Genomic DNA, 25,229 nt, shown 5'->3' with positions numbered 1-25,229 from the left:
GAAAGGTAAAGATCCAGACCCACTAAGGGTATTTCATCTTAATGATTTATGCATCATTTTACCTTTTCAAAAGGTTGGGGGGAAAATCTGATTCTGAAACATTTCTGACTCCAAGCATGTCAAATAGGGATTGTATATCTGTTCCCAAGGAATTTATAGGCCTGTGCACATTTGAATCACCTGACCAGCTGTTAAAGCGTGTCAGTACTCAATTGTCACTTAAGATCTTTTAAAACGGAAGTGCTGGGGTGGCATCAGTATGTTTTTTAAACCCCCCAGGTGATTCTAATATGTATCCAGGTTCAAGAGCTACTGTAATTGACATATAAATGATGGGATGCTGATTGGGTGACTTTGGGAGTGCCTGCCAGAGTTCAGAATCCCATCCTTTAAGGGGTATGTGGAAAAAGTGCACTATGTTGAGAAGAGAGTGACCAGGAGAGTAGGGGGTGGACATTATGACCTAAGAAATCATGATATCAGAAAATAACTCAAGTAATTGGAAATATTAGATGGAGAAGAAAAGACTTACATAAAGTATATATAACATCAGCCTATAGGATTTGATTTTGTCTGCAGGGTTCCAGAAGATAAATCAAATTCTAGTTCAAAGAATCAGCTTTTGGTAAAAGGATAAACAAAATTGACAAACCTCTGACCAGGCTCACCAAGAAGAAAAGGGAGATGACCCAAATAAACAAAATAAGAAATGAAAGAGGAGAAATCACAACAGATACCACAGAAGTACAAAAAACCATAAAAGAATACTGTGAACAATTATATGCCAACAAATTTGACAAGTAAAGGAAATGGACAACTTTCTAGAAACATACATACCAACAAAACTGAATCAAGAAGAAATACATAACTTGAACATACCAATCACTGGAAATGAAGTAGAATCTGTAATAATAAAAAAAAAACCTCCCTACAAACAAAAGTTCAGGACCAGATGGCTTCACTGGGGAATTCTACCTAACACACAAAGAAGAACTTGCACTGATCCTTCTAAAACTCTTCCAGAAGATTGAAGAGGAAGGAACACTCCCAAAGATATTCTATGAAGCCACCATCACCCTGATACCAAAACCAGACAAAGACACTACCAAAAAAGAAAATTACAAGTCAGTATCTTTGGTGAATATAGATGTACAAATTCTCAACAAAATATTAGCAAACCGAATTCAACAACACATAAAAAAGGTCATACACTGCAACCAAGTTAGATTCATTCCAGGGTCACAAGGGTGGTTCAACATATGCAAATCAATCAATGTGATACACCACATCAACAAGAGAAAGGACAAAAACCACATGATCATCTCAATAGACGCAGAAAAAGCATTTGATAAAATTCAACATTCATTCATGATAAAAACCCTTACAAAAGTTGGTATAGAGGGAACATATCTCAACATAATAAAAGCGATTTATGACAAACCCACAGCTAACGTGATACTCAACAGTGAAAAGCTGAAAGCCTTCGTGCTAAAATCTGGACCAGGGCGAGGATGCCCACTCTCACCACTTCTGTTCAACATAGTATTGGAAGTCCTAATCACAGCAATCAGACAGACCAGTTTTATAAAATGTCCCACCATTTGTGTTTGTCTAATATGTCCTCACCACTAAATTTAGGTTCTGTGCCTTTCTCAGAAATATCACAGAAATAATGCCAGTTTCCTGTCATTGAATCCTATCCTATCAAAATAAAACTTTGATTTATTTCATTGTATTCGTTGCTGCTGTAACAAATTAGCACAAATTTATTGAGTTAAAACCACAAAAATTTATTTTACATTTTTGGAGATCAGAAGGCTGAAATGGGTTCACTGGGCTAAAATGGAGGTATCAGCACGGCTGAATTCCTTCAGGAGACTTTGGGGAAAATCTATTTGCTTTCTTTTTTAGCTTCTAGAGGCTGCCTGCATTCCTCAGCTAGTGGCTCCTTTGCATCTTTTTAAAAATATATTTATTTTTGGCTGCATTGGGGCTTCGTTGCTGCACGCAGGCTTTCTCTAGTTGTGGCGAGCAGGGGCTACTCTTCGTTGTGGTGCGCGGACTTCTCATTGCATGGCTTCTCTTGTTGTGGAGCACCAGCTCTAGGCATGCGGGCTTCAGTAGTTGTGGCACGTGGGCTCTAGAGCGCAGGATCAGTAGTTGTGGCGCACGGACTTAGTTGCCCCACGGCATGTGGGATCTTCCCGGACCAGGGCTCGAACCCATGTCCCCTGCATTGGCAGGCTGATTCTTAACCACTGTGCCACCCGAGAAGTCCCTCCCTTTCATCTTTAAAAACAATAATCACATCACTCTGAATTCTGCTTTCATCATATCTTCTTCTCCGACTCCTTCTCCTGACCCCCTTTTCCACTTTTAAGGATCCTTTGATTACATTGGATTTACCTGGATAATCCAGCATACTCTTCCCACCTCAAGGTCCTTAACTTTAACCACATCTGCAAAGTTCTGTTTTCTATTTAAGGTAACATATTCACAGGTCTGGGGGTTAGGATGTGGAGTTTTATGTAGGGGTACATTATTCTACCTACCACACTTATTTTTTATAATGTTCACTTTTATCACTTGATGAAGGTGGTGCCTGCCAGTTTTCTCCACTGTTTCTTTCCTTCTTCCTCCCTCCCTCCTCCTTTTTCTTTTTTAAATATTTATTTATTTATTTAGGCTGCTCCTGGTCTTAGTTGCAGGCACGTGGGATATTTGTTGCGGCGTGCAGACTTCTTAGTTGCGGCATGCGAACTCTTAGTTGTGGCATAATGGGGGATCTAGTTCCCTGACCAGGGATCGAAACTGGGCCCCCTGCAGTGGGAGTGCAGAGTCTTACCCACTGGACCACCAGGGAAGTCCCTCCCTCCCTCTTTCTTTCTCTCTCCCTTTCCTTCTTTCTTTCTCTCTCCCTTTCCTTCTTTCTTCCTCCCTCCCTCCCTTCCTTCTCTTCCTTTCTTTCTTTGATGCATGGGTTTTTATGGATTAGAAAATAAATTTAAAGTTGTTATTTATAAAAATTATAAAGTCAGTAAGCAAGCAAACAAACAAACCTCTTTTCCAGGCTCATTTTGTACTTCCCTTGCCCCACTTTATGAATTAGCCATTTCTCCAAAAAGCTCTGGTTCTCTTTTAGTGGAGGGCAGTATTTAGAAGTCAAGAACTGGGCACCAAGTGTAGTCATTACTCTTGGAACATTGCTGTTCCCAGGCCTCTCAGTGGACAGAAATTTATAATGTCAGCACAAAGAGACTTGTATAAGAGTAGTCATGGAGCTTTATTCATAAAAGCTCAAAGGTGGAAACAGCACAGATGTCTACCAACAGGAGAGTGCATGAAAATTGTGGTATATTCATACAATGGAATATTGCTTAGCAAAAATTCAAAAAATAAATGAACAAATGATAAATTCTATCACATGGATAAATCTCAAAATCATTTTGTTGAGTGAAAGAATCCAGACACAGACAAGAACACCCTGGATGAATCCATTTATATGAAGTTCAAGAGCAGACAAAACTAAACTATGGTAAAGTGGACCAGAATAGTGGCTCCCTATGAGACTGGAGTTGAGTGGAAGATACACAAAGTAATTTGCTACCATTATGAAAATATTTTCTCTTAAGGGGAAGTTGGTTATACAGTACATCCATTGAATTGTGCATGTAAGATTTGTATATTTCACTGTATGTAAAATTTAACCCAACTTAAAAAAAAAAAAAGTGGTGGCCTGACTCAGCTCAGCAGAGAGCCTTTTATGCCTTGTCTTGCTCCTTCTTCCTAGGAACAACCATGTAACTTTGAGTGTGGAAGCCATGACATAAGGAGGGCAGAATTAAAAGATGGAAGGTAAGTTCCTTATAACTTTGTAGGACCACATAGCATTCCCCAACTGTGTTCCTCCAGAATTTGTGTGTGTGTGTGTGTGTGTGTGTGTGAGAGAGACAGAGAGACAGAGACAGTGAAACACAGAGACAGAGAAAGAAGAGAGAGAAAGAGATTGAGATCCTAATGGGTTTTAGCTATTATAATTGAGCCTCAGTTCTAGCACTCCAAACCATTTCCCAATGGATACACTTCCCCTGATCTCTTTTTCTCTCATCTTGTTTGGTTAGGAGTACAGTATTTCTAAACGTAAATGTACTATAAGTCCCGAGGGAGAATTAAGCAGTTATTGCACATGACAGTAATCGCCTGTCCCTAAAGCGTGACCCACAGAATGTCAGTGTTACAAAAGAAAGATATTTCATATCCAAATAAACTATGTTAGGCTTTTATGTATGAGTCATTATAAATTATTGAGAATTGTAAATTCCCACCAGGGGAATACATTCTACTCATTTCTGAAGTATTTCTTAGTCACTGAAGCATTTTTTCAATGGTGCATTGGGCTGGATCAGAATATATGTTTGGAAACATCGTCCAGTGTGAGACATGGTATAAAATGCTAGCTGTAAACAGCATTTCTTGGGATTGGCCATCTTCCCCACCTACCCCTCCTCACTTCAGTAGGTTATGTAGCTGGCTTCAATTTGCTGTCATAGACCAATCTTACTTAAAGAATGTGTTTCTTACCTTGGCAGAACTATAGAAAAGCTCCCTAACTAGGACAGAGAGATAGAAGAATTTTAAATCGTCTCACATCTGTCCTGCCTGTTTTGCCCTTCCCTTTCAGTTCCTTAATTCCTGCTGATCTGATGTCCAGGGCTTCTGTAAATATTGAGCATGCACACAGCAAAGCTGTAGCAGGTACCATTCACGTAGATGGTGATGTGAAAGGCACCCCCTGGAATGTACAGTGGGGCAGCCCTAGTCCTACTCTGACTCTTGGTTCCTGCCTGCACTGTTTTCTCGCCGACTCCATGTTCTAGGTTTCACTATGCATGAATTGTGACTTCTGTTAACTTTTCTAGTTTCTCACTCTTTTTGGTTTTCTTATCCTTACTTTCATCTTGTATATGTTTTTGAGCTACTGATATATTCATCTGGGAACAAACTATGGCTAATTTTTATTCCATATCCAGGTACTCACCCTTCTCGATCATCCCCCTTTTTCTCACAAATTCTCTTCTGCTTAAAATAGTCTTTGGCCCAGATGGCAGTTCAGAGACATCTGAGGGAAGGCTAAAGAAGGAGGAATTTTTGAAATTCAGGGTTTCTATGTGTTGTGAATACTTAGCAGGGAAGGTGAGCTCCCTTCCTTCTCATAAGACTTTAGATTGTTGAGAATTAAAATTTTTAAAAGATCATAGGACAGAATAGAAGAATCTTCTCTAAAAAGGAAGAATGGTTGACCAGCAGGTAACATTGAACTGTAACTTGATTGACTATATTTAGTAGCTAAAGAAAGAACATGACAGTCAGACGGTGTGGGGGCTTGGCCAGCCCTGAAATTTCAGAAAAGAAGCAAAGATTGTGTGTAGGGACAGCATGCTTTGGCCCAGAGATAGCATAGAACTGACACCACGCATTCCAAGGTTATGGTCACCAAGAAATGTTTTGATTATAATTTAGCTTCCCATGTATTGTTCCTATAGGTAAAGAATGTGTAGGCCATAGCACCCAGGAGCAGTAAACCTTTCCTTTGCAAATTAATATACTTGAAATTGAGTTTATGTGTCAGTCTTTACGAGCTGGATTAATGAGATGCTGCATGGTGTACTGACAAATCAGTTTTTTTTTAATTGAAGTATAGTTGATTTACAATGTTCTGTTAATTTCTGCTGTAAAGCAAAGTGTTTCAGTTATACATATATATATACATTCTTTTCTATATTCTTTTCCATTATGGTTTATCTCAGGATATTGAATATAGTTCCCTGTGTTAGTAGGACCTTGTTGTTTATCCATTCTGTATATAATAGTTTGAAGTTACTGCATCTGCTAACCCCAACCTCCCACTCCATCCCTCCCCAATCCCCCTCCCCCTTGGCAAGGACAAGTCTGTTCTCTATGTCTGTGAGTCTGTTTCTGTTTCACAGATAGGTTCATCTGTGTCGTATTTTAGATTCCACATAAAAGTGATATCAGGGCTTCCCTGGTGGCGCAGTGGTTGAGAGTCCGCCTGCCGATGCAGAGGACACGGGTTCGTGCCCCGGTCTGGGAAGATCCCACATGCCACGGAGCGGCTGGGCCCGTGAGCCATGGCCGCTGAGCTTGCGCGTCCGGAGCCTGTGCTCCGCGACGGGAGAGGCCACAACAGTGAGAGGCCCGTGCACCGCAAAAAAAAAAAAAAAAGAAAAAACAAAGAAAAGTGATATCATATGGTACTTGTCTTTCTCTTTCTGACTTACTTCATATGATAATCTCTAGGTCCATCCATGTTGCTGCAAATAGCATTATTTCATTCTTTTTTTATGGATGAGTGTTATTCCATTGTATATACGTACCACGTCTTCTTTTTTTAATTAATTAATTTATTGGCTGCATTGGGTCTTTGTTGCTGCACGCAGGCTTTTTCTAGTTGTAGTGAGCGGGGGCTCCTCTTCCTTGCAGTGTGCGAGCTTCTCATTGCGGTGGCTTCTCTTGTTGCAGAGCATGGGCTCTAGGTGTGTGGGCTTCAATAGTTGTGGCACGCTGGCTCAGTAGTTGTGGCTCATGGGCTCTAGAGCGCAGGCTCAGTAGTTGTGGCGTGTGGACTTAGTTGCTTTGTGGCATGTTGCATCTTCCTGGACCAGGGATCGAACTGTGTGCCCTGCGTTGGTAGGCGGATTCTTAACCACTGTGTCACCAGGGAAGTCCCTACCATGTCTTCTTTATCCATTCATCTGTCAATGGACATTTAGGTTGTTTCCATGTGTTGGCTATTGTGATTAGTTCTGCTATGAACATAGGGGTGCATGTATCTTTTTGAGTTATAGTTTTGTCTGGTTATATTCCTAGGATTGGGATTGCTGGATTATATGGTAATTCTATTTTTAGTTTTTTGAGGAATCTCCATACTGTTTTCCATAGTGGCTGCACCAACTTACATTCCAACCAACAGTGAAGGAGGGTTCCCTTTTCTCCACACCCTCTCCAGCATTTATTATTTGTAGACTTTTTAATGATGGCCATTCTGACCAGTGTGAAATGGTGCATCATTGTAGTTTTGAGACAAATCAGGGTTTTGAGCTTTCAAGACTGACAGCTAAGCCTTGTGAGGCATTTACCAAGGTAATGCCACCTTGTGGGGAGCTGAAGGAGTAGCTAGCTGCTCTACCCTAGTCATCTTTTCTCCAACCGCTGCCATGCTTGTGAGCACATTTTCTTCAGATTTCTTGTCTATGTAACTCTGATTAGTCAAGTGTGTAAGTATTAATGCCATACCAGTACCCATGTACTTTCACCATCTCTGACTTTTTTCCATTTTGGGGTGAACATATCAACAGGAAACAGAGGGATATTACGATCACACATGGGGAATTTAGATAAAAGAAAGGATTTCCTAACGTGTACTTTGAAAAGTTTTGTTGCTTTATTTTTATTTCAATGTAATTTTATTTATTTATTTTAGGAAAAGAGTTTAGGTACCAGTTTGCATGAAATAGCTTTTGTCTAGTCCACAGATCCTCAAGTTTATTGTTCCCATTGATATTAAATGTATGATTCTGAGCAAGGATCTCTGCCAGTTGCTATTTAGGTTTGGGGGTGGGTTTTCTCTCACAAAATTAGGTGTGAAAATAGGAAATTGATGTTTATTTATTTAATTTACGCAACTTCCTCTGAGTTTTGCTAAATTCCTGATTCCACATTGATAAGAGAAACCTAGGTAATTTCCTTTTATTCCAGCCTTTCTCTGTGGAGACATCTGAATCAATGTACAACTGTTTTAGTTGCCGTGATGTAGATAACCACCCAGTCTCTTCAGCATCATAATCTGTCCTGTTTTTAGATTGCCAAAATAATTATCTTGGCTGTGTTACTGTGTTATTCAGTGATATTTTATGACCCTAATTAAATTGTTTAGGTTTCAGTTGCCCATAATCTAAGTGAAAATCAGAGTATTTGATGGATTAACTCATTGATGATTATAGTAGTATTTGGATTTTTGAAAGGATCACATTCCAACTCATATGGGAGAATACTCTTAGGTTTACTGCCAGAAATGAGTTAAATGAAACTTTTAAACTTTAACATGAGAGAAAGAAGTCCATGTGGAATGGCTACAAGAATAGATCTACTTCTAATTTTGTTAACGTTGAGAAAGTTAAACTTCCCACGTTGAGTAGCAATCATTTAATGGTACCAAATTGTCACAGATCACTTTTGTTATACTAGGATCAAGAAAGCTCATTATGGCAGCAACTGGACCAGGGCCTGCTTGCTGAGCCTTTTTGGCCTCCCCCCAGAGTCATGTAATTTTCTCTGGAAAGCTGTGTTAGCTCAGACTCCAAGTTGTCTGTATTCTGATTTAGAGGAAACTCAAGGAGACCAGATCATCACTCAGGTACTAATGCTTTGTAAAGTGTTTCTCATACCCCGGTAATATAAAACAAATCTCTTTCAGAGAAACCAGTTTCCATGGACCCTCAGTGATGACAAATATTATTATATAAATACAACCATAAAACTAGATTTAAGCTCTTTATGCGTATAGATCTTGCACATTCATAATCTCAAAGTAAATTCACACATTAAATACAAAAAATAATGAAAACCAATTCAGTTCAAATTAACAAGACTTAATGAGAAAGATGCTATTCCTTTCCTAGAAGTACATTGTTATTTGCAACATAAATATGGTCTTGAACCATATAATACACGTTCTTTTGAATTTAGTATGCCTATCATTTGATCACTGAATTCTTCTGCTACATTTCTCTGTTGGAATCATTTTGCAACCTCAGATATAATCGCTGCTGGTCTTAGTGAGCTCCCTGGTGGTGTGACACCCCCACCCTCTTTCCCAAAGAGTCAGAGTTCCCGATAATCATACCTTCCTCAGGCTAGGGTTGCTACACTTCTCCAATCATAGTCACAACTGGGAAAGAGAGAAACCAAGAGTTACCCAAGTGGATCCCCTAAATTTCACACTTATTCCTCCTTGCTGTGGTTGTGTCACAGAACCCTATTATCTCTTGTTTATCATGGTCTTTTACCTGTGATGAGATGATGACTGCTCTCCATGTCTGTAGACACAAGGAGCCCCAAGAGCTCAGGTGGCATCTGTGGCTTTTAGTTCAATAAGATTCTTGCTGTGTTTCCTGGTAAGTGTGCTCCCTGCAGAGCACAGAGTTGAGAAGATGAAATGCTTCTAAGTCCTCCCAAATTTTTGGGAGTGATGATGGAAGGTGGGGCCATTCCTGCCTCCACACTTGGTTCCTGAGCCCATGTATTCTTATTGAGACCACAGAACCATGTAAAGTGCTCTGATTCAAAACATATATTGTGTCCTAGAAAAATAGTGCCTCAGAGGATATTACCTCTAAGCTTCAGCTGTGTCTTTACAAGACCATTCCATTCCTCATTCAGGCCGACAACCTCCAGGTGGTGAAGTGTGTGATGTGACCAGTGTATCCAGTGCTTGTGGACTCACTCCCATGCTTCCTTTCCTGTAGAGTGTGTTCCCTGGTCAGATGCTATGTTGTGTAAGATTCCATGCCTATGGATCAGGCATAGTGGTGCTAGCTGAATTCTTGAGGGCAGAAAAAGAAAATACATACGGATAATAGGTGTCTATTTCTATGTGAAAGAATTGCTGGCCCTTCCAGGGTAGAAGAAGTCCAATAAAGTCAACTTGCTACCAAGTGACCAGTTGGTCTCTTTAAAGACTAGTGCTATACTAAGGGCACAGCTTTGGTCTCTGTCTCTGGCAGGTAAGACATTCAGAGGCAGCAGTGGGAATCTAGGCTGTAGATACCCAGGCATAACCTTCATCTCTGCTGCCTTGACTGCTTCATTGTTAAACGTCTTGGCTAACCCTGGGGTGGCTGCTGAATAAGCCTGGCCAACATCAACCAGTCAATTCATTTTGTCTAAAGTGTTTAGTGCCTCTTTTATAGTGGATACTTTCTGGTGGGTGTTAATATGTACTATAAAGATTTTCACTCTTTGTGTTCACTTTTGTTTATCCATATATGCTTTCTTGCATGACTCAGGGTACAAAATATTGGGTTCTCTAGGAAGCAGATGCTGAGATGGAGTTAGGAGTTTAAAAGGGTTTATTGAGGTGTTACATCTATGAAAGAAAAGTGGAAAAAAGCAAGATTGCACAGGGAGAGCCATCAAACCATGAAGCAGAGTTGACGAAGTTTCTGCCAGCCCAATGGGTTGTTATGGTACAAAGATTAGCAGTTAGAGGGGTCATGCATTTTGTAGACATGGTTAAGCTCTTGTACTACTGCCTTTCTCCATCCTCATTGCCTTGGGACCAGCCCAAGAAGAGTATGCCTTTATCTTGAAACCTGAGACGGATGTTGTTGGAGCCAACAGCCAAAGGCTGTCAGCTTGCCATTCTTTACAGTTGGATGGCGAATGATTTTTTGAAGGAAGTGGTGTCTGAGCAGTGTTTTCAGTGTCTGCCACAATTAGGCAGTTGTAACACTGGGTCTGGGGCTCAGATGACTTGTCTGGGACAAGGATACAACTTTGTGGTCTGCATTGCAAGGGCTAGTGCAATAGAGTGTCATCAAACCACTGTGTATATGAGAAATTTCCTAGGAAAAAAAAGTGAGGAGTGAGATGAAGACAGCATCTGAGACCGATATTGAGGGTACTCCAACATTTAATGGCCAGGTAGAAGAGAATAAACCTGCAATTAAGACAAGTAGGGGTGGTTAGAAATGTAGGAGGCTCACAGGAGAGGGCAGACTCAAAAAATCCAAGAAAAGAGAGTATAATTGGCCCAACTGTTAAAGGCTGTGAGAGATCAAGTAATGTAATCCAAGGATTGAAAAACATCAGTTGAAATTAGTGACATGGAGCTTATTGGTGATGATAATGATGGGGCAGAAGCCAAATTCCAGGGGATTGAGAGATGTGTGGGGGAGATGAGAAGGTGGGGTTAGGGAGCATAGATGAATCTTTGGAAAAAATAGGCTTTAAAGATTGATTTTAATGATGTATTTAAAAAATTATATTGGAGTATAGTTGAGTTACAATGTTATGTTAGTTCCAGGTGTACTGCAAAGTGAATCAGTTATACGTATATCCACTCTTTTTTGTTTTTTTTTGGTTTTTTTGGCTGTGTTGGGTCTTCATTGCTGCGCGTGGGCTTTCTCTAGTTGTGGCGCACGGGCTTCTTATTGCGGTGGCTTCTCTTGTTGCGGAGCATGGGCTCTAGGCATACGTGCTCAGTAGTTGTGGCACGTGGGTTTAGTTGCTCCGCAGCATGTGGAATCTTCCTGGACCAGGGCTCGAACCCATGGCCCCTGCATTGGCAGGTAGATTCTTAACCACTGCGCCACCAGGGAAGCCCCATATATCCACTCTTTTATGGTGTATTTTTTGAAAGTCCAAATGTATTTGTAGCTCTAGGTAACCAGCCAAAAATGTGAACAGGAATAGCAATTATATTATTACTCTTAAGGGAATTGCATCTCTTTCAAATTTTATTCTATATTATCTTAGTTACTTTGAAAACTGTCTATTCCGGAACTTTAAATTTTAACTCAAGTATTTAACTAATAGATGTAAAGTAGTTGGAAAAATAAGTATGTAATGTAGATGATAAAAACAATAAAGAAAGAGCATTGTTTCAGCATTTTTTTTACATAGCAGTAAATTTAGCATTATCTATATGTAGCCTTACCTTTCAGAGTAAAATAAAAATTAAATGGGACCTTTCTGGAACTACAGACAAACTTATTTGTAGCTATTTAATAGTTCAGTTACACTGAGACAATTACATTGAAGTTAGAGCATTTAGTATGTTAGAACAATTAGTACGTTAGAAGGATTCTATCTGGGTAAGACAAATGACCAAAAAAGAAGCTGAGTATAATGAAAAAGTGAATGAGTAGGATATATTTTTGTTGGCCTTATCTTGTACTTCAGTTTTTTTAAAAAGTGGTGAGGAATAATCTCAGGTCCCTTAGAGTATAATATAAAAAATGATTTATCATTATAATGATTTAGCAATTTCCAGCTGCTGAAATGGCAGTCTTCAATAAAAAATAGCATACATCCAGGAAAAATATTTAACAAGAATTTTTTGATCACCAGTTATGAGAGAGACATCATTCCAGTTCTTAGGGATATAATATAATAGAAGACACTGTGACTGCATAAGCCATACTCCATCATCATTTCCAGTATAAGCTTGGATTTATTTGTGATAACCCATACTTTGTTGCCATATCTCATTTTGGGGCCAGTGTATTTGGCTGGGAACACAGGTACACTTTGCAACTTTACTTGTTTTTGAACAATAGGAGGAACACTCTTTCCTCATACAACTGGGACTGGTAGTTTGTTAGCTTATCAAAAATGTGGCTAAAACCTAGAATTTTTTCTTAAAACTTTTTTCTTTTCCTTTTTTCAGGAAATCTTAAAAAATTAATGTATTAAATATGTAATTCAAGCTTAAAACATAAAAATTACACTTATTTGCCAAACTTTTGGAATAAAGTCATGGTTTTTCTGTTTTTGTTTTTGTTTTTTGTGCACGTGGGAATTTTGTAATTTCTTTCATGTATACATGATGTAGACCCACGATAGTCTTCACTTACGTTTCTCAGTTTTGTTTCCTTAAAGTAGGTTGGAAAGTTTAAAACACTCATGAAGTGAGCTGAGAGAAGGCTCCTATGTTTTATAATTTCTTTTAGTGTATCTTTTGGAGTGCCTGGCCAACACCTAATTCAATGACGATAGTTCTTAGAGATTCACCTTTATTGAGTCACTAAAGTGAATGAAACAGTGTGATTCTATTATTTAGTATTTCTAAAACATTTAACTTACTTTCTATTGAAACAGCAACTTTGTTTTTTCACTTACGTTTTGTTGATTTTTTTAGTAGTTATTTGAATTACATATTTACAGTAATAAGCTCAACTGGAATAAACAGGTTTGACCAAACCCAACTGACTTGATGACAACACAATTCAACTGATGGGAATAGAAGTGTGTGGGCATAAAGGAGAAGAGTATTAGCCATGACCGTCCAGTGTAACAAGGGTTTTCGTCCGTGAGTTTTACAGAAGAAATGAACAGCTTTCCAGCAGGGAAGTTAAGTGGATAGTGGTTGAAATACGTTACTACCAGTGTGGGTAGTTTCATCATGTAGCTATAGTACTGTGGTCTTGAATGTTGTTATGTAATGTTTTCAATGGAAAACTTGATGGGGGACTCCAGGCCTGCTTTTATTGGGCTCTCTTCATTCACCAGTGATTCTCCTGGCTTTTCCTTCCTCCATGTCTTAGCTTCATCCTCAGGCTGACTTCCCTTATGATAGCAAAATAGCTGCAGTTCTAGGCCTCACGTCCATATGCCTTGCTGATCAGAAGGATCAAGAGTATCTCTTCAAGTAGCTTCGGCAGGAAAACAAGGATGCTCTCTTCCCCAAAGCTTCCAGCAAACATCTCTTGTTTCATTGACCTGAATTGGATCATGTGCCCTTGTCTGAATTAATTACTGTGACCAGGTGATGGGGTATGCTGTTTAACTTAAATGCAGCAGGATTGGTTCAAGCTGGCAGAGTAGAAGGACATACTCTCACTCCCTCTTGCGAGAGCAGCAGAATCACAACTAACTGCTGAACAGTCATCGACAGGAAGACACTGAAACTCACCAAAAATGATAACCCACATCCAAAGACAAAGGAGAAGTCACAATGAGGTGGTAGGCGGTACGAGGGGTGCAATCACAATAAAATCAAATCCCATAATTGCTGAGTGGGTGACTTGCAAAATGGAGAACACTTATACCACAGAAGTCCACCCACTGGCGTGAAGGTTCTGAGCCCCACGTCAGGCTTCCCAACCTGGGGGTCCAGCAACAGGAGGAGGAATTCCTAGAGAATCAGACTTAGAAGGCTAGCGGGATTTGATTGCAGGACTTTGACAGGACTGGGGGAAACAGAGGCTCCACTCTTGGAGGGCACACACAAAGTAGTGTGCGCATCAGGACCCAGAGGAAGGAGCAGTGACCCCATAGGAGACTGAACCAGACCTACCTGCTAGTGTTGGAGGGTCTCCTGCAGAGGCGGGGAGTGGCTGGGTCTAACCGTGAGGACAAGGACACTGGCAGCAGAAGTTCTGGGAAGTACTCCTTGGCGTGAGCCCTCCCAGAGTCCGCCATTAGCCCCACCAAAGAGCCCAGGTAGGCTCCAGTGCTGGGTCGCCTCAGGCCAAACAACCAACAGGGAGGGAACCCAGCCCCACCCATCAGCAGACAAGTGGATCAAATTTTACTGAGCTCTGCCCACCAGAGCAACAGCCACCTCTACCCACCACCAGTCCCTCCCACCAGAAAACTTGCACAAGCCTCTTAGATAGCCTCATCCACCAGAGGGCAGACAGCAGAAGCAAGAAAAACTACAATCCTGCAGTCTGTGGAACAAAAACCACATTCACAGAAAGGTAGACAAGAAGAAAAGGCAGAGGGCTATGTACCAGATGAAGAAACAAGATAAAACCCCAGAAAAACAACTAAATGAAGTGGAGATAGGCAACTTTCCAGAAAAAGAATTCAGAATAATGATAGTGAAGATGATCCAGGACCTCGGAAAAAGAATGGAGGCAGAGATCGAGAAGATGCAAGAAATGTTTAACAAAGACCTGGAAGAATTAAAGAACAAACAAACAGAGATGAACAATGCAATAAGTGAAATGAAAACTACACTAGAAGGAATCAATAGCAGAATAACAGAGGCAGAAGAACGGACAAGTGACATGGAAGACAAAATGGTGGAATTCACTGCTGCGGAACAGAATAAAGAAAAAAGAATGAAAATAAATGAAAACAGTAAGCAATATGATTAATGTTTCTGTCTCTTTAAGTGTATCAAATATACCTGATAAAAATTCTTGATTCTGTTAAAATATTTTTGTATTTGTAATAAATATTCAGGCAAGTTCTATAAGAAGTGAAGGTTTAGTCTTAGGGGCCTCAAATGTCTAATTATTCTGAAAAAAATTGCCCAGGATGCACACACACACACACACACACACACACCTGTATAGATATATGGGATTTTGTTTAGTCATTCATTCAGCAGTTATTTATTGAGCTTCTGTTTTTGTACTGTGCTAAGTACTGGGGATGGAAGGATGTATAAGACACTGCTTGACTTTAAGTTTCTTGTATGTAGTAAGATGAACTGGAGTGGTAATTTTCATTTCTTGTAAGGATTTTGAAATTATATTAGTTGCATTTATCAGAGTCATATAAAAGAAAAGAAGAGGGTATGAATTATGAAGTGATTTTCAGACTGTCTTTGGAGAATCAGGACTGACATAGATGTGAGAAAAGGCTTAGAAGTCCTCTGTTTTATTAAGAAATTCAATTCTGACTGACTTTTTGCCTTTGAGGGCAAAAGTAAATTGCTTTCCAAGAGCAGGAACAGATCCACCTTCCACTCTCCTGAGTTTTTTAGGAGACTTCTGGGACAACATTAACTGCAACAACATTTGCATTATAGGGGTCCCAGAAGGAGAAGAGAGAGAGAAAGGACCCGAGAAAACATTTGAAGTGATGATAGTTGAAAACTTCCCTAACATGGGAAAGGAAATAGCCACCCAAGTCCAGGAAGCACAGAGAGTCCCATACAGGATAAACCCAAGGAAAAACACACCAAGACACATAGTAATCAAGTGGCAAAAATTAAAGACAAAGAAGAATTATTGAAAGCAGCAAGGAAAAAATGACAAATAACATAAAGGGAACTCCCATAAGGTTAACAGCTGATTTCTCAACAGAAACTCTACAGGCCAGAAGGGAGTGGCATTATATACTTAAAATGATGAAAGGGAAGAACCTACAACTGAGATTACCCGGCAAGGATCTCTTTCAGATTCGATGGAGAAATCAAAAGCTTTACAGACAAGCAAGAGCTAAGAGATTTCAGCACTACCAAACCAGCTCCACAACAAATGCTAAAGGAACTTCTCTAAGTGGGAAACACAAGAGAAGAAAAGGACCTACAAAAACAAACCAAAAACAATTAAGAAAATGGTCATAGGAACATACATATCGATAATTACATTAAACATGAATGGATTAAATGCTCCAACCAAAAGACACAGGCTCACTGAATGGACACAAAAACAAGACCCATCTATATGCAGTCTACAAGGACCCACTTCAGACCTAGGGACACATACAGACTGAAAGTGAGGGGATGGATAAAGATATGCCATGCAAATGGAAATCAAAAGAAAGCTGGAGTAGCTATACTCATATCAGATCAAATATACTTTAAAATAAAGAATGTTACAAGAGACAAGGAAGGATACTACATAATGATCAAGGGATCAATCCAAGAAGAAGATATAACAATGATAAATATATATGCACCCAACATAGGAGCACCTCAATACATAAGGCAACTGCTAACAGCTATAAAACAGAAAACTGACAGTAACACAGTAACAGTGGGGGACTTTAACACCTCACTTACACCAACAGACAGATCATCCAAACAAAAAATTACTAAGGAAACACAAGCTTTAAATGACACAATAGACCAGATAGATTTAATTGATATTTATAGGACATTCCATCAAAAAACAGCAGGTTACACTTTCTTCTCAAGTGCACAAGGAACATTCTCCAGGATAGCTCACAATTGGGTCACAAATCAAGCCTTGGTAAATTTAAGAAAATGAAATCATATCAAGCATCTCTTCTGGCCACAACACTATGAAATTAGAAATGAATTATAGGGAAAAAACGTAAAAAACACAAGCACATAGAGGCTAAACAATATGTTATTAAATAACCAAGAGATCACTGAAGAAATCAAAGTGGAAATCAAAAAATACCTAGAGACAAATGACAATGAAAACATTATGATCCAAAACCTATGGGATGCAGCAAAAGCAGTTCTAAGGGAAGTTTGTAGCAATACAATCCTACCTCAAGAAACAGCAAACATCTCAAATAAACAACCTAACTTTACACCTAAGGCACTAGAGAAAGAAGAACAAACAAAACCCAAAGTTAGTAGAAGGAAAGAAATCATAAAGATCAGAGCAGAAATAAATGGAATAGAAACAAGGAAGACAATAGCAAAAATCAATAAAACTAAAAGCTGATTCTTTGAGAAGATAAACAAAATTGATAAACCATTAGCCAGACTCATCAAGAAAAAGAGGGAGAGGACTCAATAAAATTAGAAATGAAAAAGGAGAAGTTACAACAGACCACAGAAATACAAAGCATCCTAAGAGACTACTACAAGCAACTCTATGCCAATAAAATGGGCAACCTGGAAGAAATGGACAAATTCTTAGGAATAACCTTCCAAGACTGAACCAGGAAGAAATAGAAAATATGAAGAGACCAATCACAAGTAATGAAATTGAAACTGTGATTAAAAATCTTCCAACAAATAAAAATCCAGGACCAGGTGGCTTCACAGGTGAATTTTATCAAACATTTAGAGAAGAGCTAACACCCATGCTTCTCAAACTCTTCCAAAAAATTGCAGAGGAAGGAACACTCCCAAACTCATTTTATGAAGCCACCGTCACCCTGATACCAAAACCAGACAAAGATACTACAAAAAAAGAGAATTACAGACCAATATCACTGATGAATATAGATGCAAAAATCCTCAACACAATAGTAGCAAACATAATCCAACAACACATTAAAAGCATCATATACTATGATCAAGTGGGATTCATCCCAGGGATGCAAGGATTCTTCAGTATACACAAATCAATCAGTGTGATACACCATATTAACAAATTGAAGAATAAAAACCCATATGAACATTTCAATAGATGCAGAAAAAGCTTTTGAACAAACTTCAACACCCATTTATAATAAAAACTCTCCAGAAATTGGGCATAGAGGAAACCTACCTCAACATAATGAAGGCCATATACGATAAACCCACAGCAAACATCATTCTCAATGGTGAAAAACTGAAAGCATTTCCTCTAAGATCAGGAAAAGACAAGGATGTCCACTCTCACCAGTATTATTCAACAAAGTTTTAGAAGTCCTAGCCATGGCAATCAGAGAAGAAAAAGAAATAAAAGGATTACAAATTGGAAATGAAGAAGTAAAACTGTTACTGTTTGCAGATGACATGATACTATACATAGAGAATCTTAAAGATGTCACCAGAAAACTACTAGAGCTAATCAATGAATTTGGTAAAGTTGCAGGATACAAAATTAATACACAGAAATCTCTTGCATTCCTATACACTAATGATGAAGAATCTGAAAGAGAAATGAAGGAAATACTTCCATTTACTATTGCAAGAAAAATAATAAAATATCTAGGAATAAACCTACCTAAGGAGACAAAAGACCTGTATGCAGAAAACTATAAGACAGTGCTGAAAGAAATTAAAGATGATACCAACAGATGGAGAGATATACCATGTTCTTGGATTGGAAGAATCAATATTGTGAAAATGACTATAGTATGGAAAGCAATCCACAGATTCAATACAATCCCTATCAAATTAGCAATGGCATTTTCTATAGAACTAGAATAAAAAATCTTAAAATTTGTATGGAGACACAAAAGACCCCAAATAGCCAAGGTGGTCTTGAGGGAAAAAAACAGAGCTGGAGCAATCAGACTCCCTGACTTCAGACTATACTACAAAGCTACAGTATTCAAGACAATACGGTACTGGCACAAAAACAGAAATATAGATCAATGGAACAGTATAGAAAGCCCAGAGATTAACCCATGTACCTATGGTCAACTAATCTATGACAAAGAAGGCAAGGATATAGAATGGAGAAAAGACAGTCTCTTTAATAAGTGGTTCTGGGAAAACTGTACAGGTACATGTAAAAGAATGAAATGAGAACACTACCTAACACCATACACAAAAATAAACTCAAAATGGATTAAAGCCCTGAATGTAAGACCGGACGCTATAAAACTCTTAGATGAAAACATAATAAGAACACTGTTTGACATAAATCACAGCAAGATATTTTTTGATCCACCTTCTAGAGTAATGGAAATAAAAACAAAAATAAACAAATGGGACCTAATGAAACTGAAAACTTTTGCAAAGCAAAGGAAACTAGAAAGAAGTCGAAAAGACAACCCTCAGAATGGGAGAAAATATTTGCAAACGAATCAACAGACAAAGGATTAATCTCCAAAATATATAAACAGCTCATGTAGCTCAATATTAGAAAAACAAACAACCCAATCCAAAAATGGGCAGAAGACCTAAATAGACATTTCTCCCAAGAAGACACACAGATGGCCAAGAAGCGCGTGAAAAGCTGCTCAACATCGCTAATTATTAGAGAAATGCAAATCAAAACTACAAGGTACCACCTCACACCAGTTAGAATGGGCATCATCTGAAAATCTACAAACAACGAATGCTGGAGAGGGTGAGGAGAAAGGGAATCCTCTTGCACTGTTAGTGGGAATGTAAATTGATATAGCCACTATGGAGAACAGTATGAAGGTTCCTTAAAAAACTAAAAATAGAACTACCATATGACCCAGCAATCCCACTACTGGGCATATACCCTGAGAAAACAATGATTCAAAAAGACACATGCACCCCAATGTTCATTGCAGCACTATTTACAATAGCCAGTACATAGAAGCAACCTAAATGCCCATTGACAGATAAATGGATAAAGAAGATGTGGTACATATATACAATGGAGTATTACTCAGCCTTAAAAAGGAACGAAATTGAGTCATTTGTAGAGACGTGGTTGGATCTCGAGACTGTCTTACGGAGTGAAGGAAGTCAGAAAGAGAAAAACAAATATCGTATATTAACGCATATATGTGGAATCTAGAAAAGTGGTACAGATTACCCGGTTTTCAGGGCAGAAATTGAGACACAGATGTACAGAACCAACATAAGGACATGAAGAGGGGAAAGTAGTGGGGAAGGGGGTGGTGGTGGTGGGATGAATTGGGAGACTGGGATTGACATATATACAGTAATATGTATAAAGTGGATAACTAATAAGAACCTGCTGTTTAAAAAAATAAATGAAATAAAATTCAAAAAAAAAAAAAGAAATCCAAGATCAAGGTGAAAAAAAGAAGAAAAACAGACTTAAATGCACCAGTATATATCCATGAAACACATGGAATGAATGGGCGAAGGAGGATATTGGAATGAAAATTGTGGTACTCTAAGAGAAGGAAGAAAGAGGAAATGTTCAGTGTGGCATCCAAACCAAGTCTGTAAGTTCTTTCATATGTTGATATAAGTTCTTTAATATTAGCATAGTATGTCTTTAATATTAACATAGTATAAGTTCTTTAACATGTTGTTTAATGTCATCCTTGAAGTTACAGGCATTTTTTTTAACATCTTTAGTAGAGTATAATTGCTTTACAATGATGTGTCAGTTTCTGCTTTATAACAAAGTGAATCAGTTATACATATACATATGTCCCCATATCTCTTCCCTCTTGCATCTCCCTCCCTCCTACTCTCCCTATCCCACCCCTCTAGGTGGTCACAAAGCACCGAGGTGATCTCCCTGTGGTATGTGGCTTCTTCCCACTAGCTATCTGTTTTACGTTTGGTAGTGTATATATGTCCATGCCACTCTCTCACTTTGCCCCAGGTTACCCTTCCCTCTCCCTGTATCCTCAAGTCCATTCTCTAGTGGGTCTGCATCTTTATTCCTGTCTTGCCCCTAGGTTCTTTGGACCATTTTTTTTTTCTTTTTTTAGATTCCATATATATGTGTTAGCATGCGGTATTTGTTTCTCTTTTTCTGACTTACTTCACTCTGTATGACAGTCTCTAGGTCCATCCACCTCACTACAAATAACTCAGTTTCATTCCTTTTTATGGCTGAGTAATATTCCTTTGTATATATGTACCACATCTTCTTTATCCATTCATCTGTTGATGGACACTTAGGTTGCTTCCACGTCCTGGCTATTGTAAATAGAGCTGCAATGAACATTTTGGTACATGACTCTTTTTGAATTATGGTTTTCTCAGGGTATACGCCCAGTAGTGGGATTGCTGGGTCATATGGTAGTTCTATTTTTAGTTTGCTAAGGAACCTCCATACTGTTCTCCATAGTGGCTGTATCAATTTACATTCCCACCAACAGTGCAAGAGGGTTCCCTTTTCTCCACACCCTCTCCAGCATTTATTGTTTGTAGATTTTTTGATGATGGCCATTCTGACTGTTGTGAGATGATATCTCATTGTAGTTTTGATTTGCATTTCTCTAATGATTAATGATGTTGAGCATTCTTTCATGTGTTTGTTGGCAATCTGTATATCTTCTTTGGAGAAATGTCTATTTAGGTCTTCTGCCCATTTTTGGATTGGGTTGTTGTTTTTTTGATATTGAGCTACATGAGTTGCTTGTATGTTTTGGAGATTACTCCTTTGTCAGTTGCTTCATTTGCAAATATTTTCTCCCATTCTGAGGGTCGTCTTTTCATCTTGTTTATGGTTTCCTTTGCTGTGCAAATCTTTTAAGTTTCATTAGGTCGCATTTGTTTATTTTTGTTTTTATTTCCATTTCTCTAGGAGGTAGGTTAAAAAGGTTCTTGCTGTGATTTGTGTCATAGTGTGTTCTGCCTATGTTTTCCTCTAAGAGTTTTATAGTGTCTGGCCTTACATTCAGGTCTTTAATCCATTTTGAGTTTATTTTTGTGTATGGTGTTAGGGAGTGTTCTAATTTCATTCTTTTACATATAGCTGTCCAGTTTTCCCAACACCTCATATTGAAGAGGCTGTCTTTTCTCCACTGTATATTCTTGCCTCCTTTATCAAAGATAAGGTGACCATATGTGCGTGGGTTTATCTATGGGCTTTCTATCCTGTTCCATTGATCTATATATATATATTTTTTGTGCCAGTCCCATACTGTTTTGATTACTGTAGCTTTGTAGTATAGTCTGAAGTCAGGGAGACTGATTCCTCCAGCTCCATTTTTCTTTCTCAAGAATGCTTTGGCTATTCGGGGTCTTTTGTGTTTCCATACAAATGGTGAAATTTTTTGTTGTAGTTCTGTGAAAAATGCCATTGGTCATTTGATAGGGATTTCATTGAATCTGTAGATTGCTTTGGGTAGTAGAGTCATTTTCACTATGTTGATTCTTCCAATCCAAGAACATGGTATATCTCTCCATCTATTTGTAACATCTTTCATTTCTTTCATCAGTGTCTTATAATTTTCTGCATACAGGTCTTTTGTCTCCTTAGGTAGGTTTATTCCTAGATATTTTATTCTGTTTGTTGCAATTGTAAATGGGAGTGTTTTCTTAATTTCACTTTCAGAGTGTTCATCATTAGTGTATAGGAATGCAAGAGATTTCTGTGCATTAATTTTGTATCCTGCGAGTTTACCAAATTCATTGATTAGCTCTTGTAGTTTTTTGGTAGCATTTTTAGGATTCTCTATGTATAGTATCATGTCATCTGCAAACAGTGACAGCTTTACTTCTTCTTTTCCAGTTTGGATTCCTTTTATTTCTTTTTCTTCTCTGATTGCTGTGGCTAAAACTTCCAAAACTATGTTGAATAATAGTGGTGAGAGTGGGCAGCCTTGTCTTGTTCCTGATCTTAGTGGAAATGCTTTCAGTTTTTCACCATTGAGGACGATGTTGGCTGTGGGTTTTTCATATATGGTCTTTATTATGTTGAGGTAAGTTCCCTCTATGCCTACTTTCTGGAGGTTTTTTATCATAAATGGGTGTTGAATTTTGTCAAAAGCTTTCTCTGCATCTGTTGTGATGATCATATGGTTTTTCTCCTTCAGTTTGTTAATATGGTGTATCCGGCATTATTTTTTAAAGTAGTGGAATGTCATCTAAGGTATTTTTCCTTTTATTATTATTATTGATGTAAAGAAGGATTTGTAGTATAGTGAAGATAAATATGTACATTTCATTGAATAGTGGGAAAGGATTATTTCATTTAGTGTTTCAGAGATGAGCATGGCTTAGTTGCTAAGAACGTGGGCTCCAGAGACTTTCTGGATTCATATCCAGAAACATGTATTGCTGTAACATGCACTACCTCTGTGATCTTAGACAAGTTTCATAATCTAAGACCTCAATTTCTTCATCTATTAAATATAAAGCATCATAAAGCTGTGGGGATTAAATAAAATAATCCACTTAGGACAGTTTCTGGCTGCACTTAATAAATGTTAGCTGTTATTGTCAGGGTCTGATCAGTGTGGGTTGCTCTCATTATCATCTCACTACCTATAAGGCTTCTAGAACTCTGGAATCAAACTTCATGCTACATGTTTGAAAGAAACTTATGTTATTTGAAAACCCTTCCTATTTATTTTTCTAAGTGATATGATAAATTCAGCAGTTATTTTTCTGTCTCACAATATAACCATAAGGGAAAAAAACTATAACTACATGAAACAACATAATGTGGAGCTAAAGAAGCTGGGCAGAGAAGAGTAGATACTATGTGATTCCATCTAGATAAAGTCATTACAGGTGAAACCAATTTATGGTGTTAGAAGACTGAAAACTAATTAGTCTTGGTCGGTAGGGGTTACGTGACTGGAAGGGGCATTAGAGGAGTCTTCTGGGCTGGTGGTCATGTTCTATATTTTGACTTGGATGCTGGTTATAAACTGTGTTCAGTTAATGAAATTTGTTTAACTGTACGCCTATGATTTGTCCATTTTTCTTTATTTATTATATTTAACAAAAAGTTAAAAGTGAACATGCCTGGCTTTCTTTGGGTCAAGGGATATAGATCCTTAACTTTTGTTCAGAGTGCATGTTATACAAAGATAAACCAGTAGGAACCTATTTCTGTGGAGGAAATATATCTTTACAAAAACAGACTTTCCCATGATTCCTTGGTATGGAGAGCTGCCCACTGAGGTGGGTAATTCATATAGGAGAAGAGATGCATCCTCGGAGAGTAGAGATTGAAATATCAAACCCTTCTCTTTTGAGGTCTGATGTTACTAGACCCTCTTTAATGTGTTGTGTTGGTCCTAATGGAAGACAGTTGTCAGAATGTCCTCAAAGTCCCTCTAAGGGGTGCTAAACATTAAGGAAGGAGGAAATGATCTGATTATTGATACCTGGAGGTTTATGAATGTAAAGCAGGGTACATCACACATCTGTTGTAGAACACGTGGGCAGTGCTGACTTAAGCTAGTCTATGTATCCCATCCTTCTGACTACAGTGATTGTTTCAGACATGGGTGCATAACCAAATCAGAACAATGATTTTTAAGGTGACACTTGCTGAGTCATCTTCTTAAAAGAAAGGAAAAGAAAAATCCAGTTGCAGGAAATGGCAGAGGAGACATCTCTTTTGTCCTAGATGTTAAGGTATAACATATAAAGTTTGTTGTATTGTATTCATATTACTGCCACCAGCAGGGAAACTCTGAAGCTTCCCAGGAAGGCCAGTACAAAGACCCTGAAGATAAAGCCTATATTATGCAAGGCAGAATGGAGAGATGGCAAGAAACTGAGTCTTTGATGACATATATTCCTTTTTCATTAAAGTCAGTTTGAGTTGATTTTTCTCTCATATATAATGATTGCCAGTGGATTCAACATTTTAATTATTTTTAAGAATGCATGTAATATAGTTTTACCTGATTTCACCTGTATATAAATGTTGGCAGTGGAAGGAACCCCATAAAATGATTCCTTATCCCCCATAAGTACTTCTGCTCTCACGTCTCTCTAACTTCTACCTCTTCCTCCCACTTAATTTTGAAGAATTTCCTGAGATTATTGTGTCCTTACATCTAATTTATTCTTATATGAAGTCTACCATGCTTTCTTCATATAGGGAGCAAGGCAAAAATTTGGTCAATAAAATATTTGTTGAATAATGGTTATTTATTAGATTTTTTTAATTATAGGGAGAGATGACTTCTTGTAATTACTTCTTAAGTAACCATTAACTTGGAAATCTGTCATCCCTAGATTCTAACTGTTTGAAGAGAGAACATGAGAGATGATTTCTGCTGAGCAGCATGGAGGTCATTAACAGTTTGGCTTGTCTCCATTTTTCATTCAACACTTTCATACCATTCCTCATTCTGTTTCCAGTATGTTCATGTTTTCCCAGAATAGCTATGAAATCATGTAATTAGTATCCAAATCAGCAATGCTGACACATCCATTGGCATTAGGTACAGAAAAGTTG

At 38.3% G+C, this 25,229-nt stretch overlaps 1 long non-coding RNA gene across 1 annotated transcript in view; it reads left to right on the top strand.

Annotated features, from left to right (window-relative positions):
- LOC308622355 overlaps positions 1 to 25,229 on the top strand; it is a 73,736-nt gene that overhangs the window by 22,890 nt on the left and 25,617 nt on the right. Inside the window, exon 2 of the long non-coding RNA XR_014016613.1 lies at positions 3,791 to 3,855. This is a non-coding gene — a long non-coding RNA (uncharacterized lncRNA). The remainder of the gene's footprint in view (positions 1 to 3,790; positions 3,856 to 25,229) is intronic.

This window comes from Mesoplodon bidens (assembly GCF_964165515.1).
Source record: "Mesoplodon bidens genome assembly, chromosome: 9".
In the NCBI taxonomy this organism is placed as follows: Eukaryota; Metazoa; Chordata; class Mammalia; order Artiodactyla; family Ziphiidae; genus Mesoplodon; species Mesoplodon bidens.
Note: the sequence above shows the minus strand (reverse complement) of the source record. Positions and strands in the feature narration are given on the sequence as shown.